Below are 870 nucleotides of genomic sequence, written 5' to 3' on the forward strand. Positions count from 1 at the left end.
TCGCCTCCGTCAGGTGTCGTCCCAGCGCAGGGAATTAACGTGACGGTCTTGAGCGCATGTTCCGAAGTTCACCCAAGAATATGTATCCTTCCTCTCTCCTTTAGTTTACCTGTGTGCACCTGTATAAATTGGCATCCCTCATCTCGCTCGCTCACTCTCTCTCTCTCTCTCTCTCTCTCTCTTTCTCTGTATGTATGTATGTAAGTATATGTGTGTATTCATTTAACTCTTCCCCTCCCCGCTCCCCTCCCCCCTCCCCTCCCTTCCCCTCCCCTCCCCTCCCCCTTTGAAGGCAGGTGTAGTCATAAAGTGTATTGATTCTACTCACACACACGTCACTCCGCCTTCTGCCTCTCTCAGTACTACTTCTCCGTCTACTTCTACTGCTCATACTACTACTACTGCTACTACTACTACTACTGCTACTACTACTACTACTACTGCTATTGCTACTATTCATTTTTCACAGTATTCCTACCCTCTGCTATAAACGCACCCATTATATCCCTGCTTCTACTACTACTACTACTACTCCTACTCCTACTACTACTACTACTACTACTACTACTCCTACTACTACTACTACTACCCCACACACACTTCACTATTCGCCAGCTTTGCAGTCGAAGTGAGGAGGGTGATATCAAAGCCGTAGCATCCGTCATGGTGTTACTTATTCTCTCTCTCTCTCTCTCTCTCTCTCTCTCTCAATAAAATCATCTAACAGTAGCCAAAGCAAAAAAAATAAATAAATAAATAATAATAATAATAATAATAATAATAATAATAAAATAAATAAAAAAATAAGAAAATAAAAGGGCATCATCGGACTGAAGGAGCTAAAATTCAACCCTATCTATCATTCTATCT

This window comes from Coenobita brevimanus, chromosome 57 (assembly GCF_032717465.1).
Source record: "Coenobita brevimanus isolate Jiangsu-jjx chromosome 57, ASM3271746v2, whole genome shotgun sequence".
In the NCBI taxonomy this organism is placed as follows: domain Eukaryota; kingdom Metazoa; phylum Arthropoda; class Malacostraca; order Decapoda; family Coenobitidae; genus Coenobita; species Coenobita brevimanus.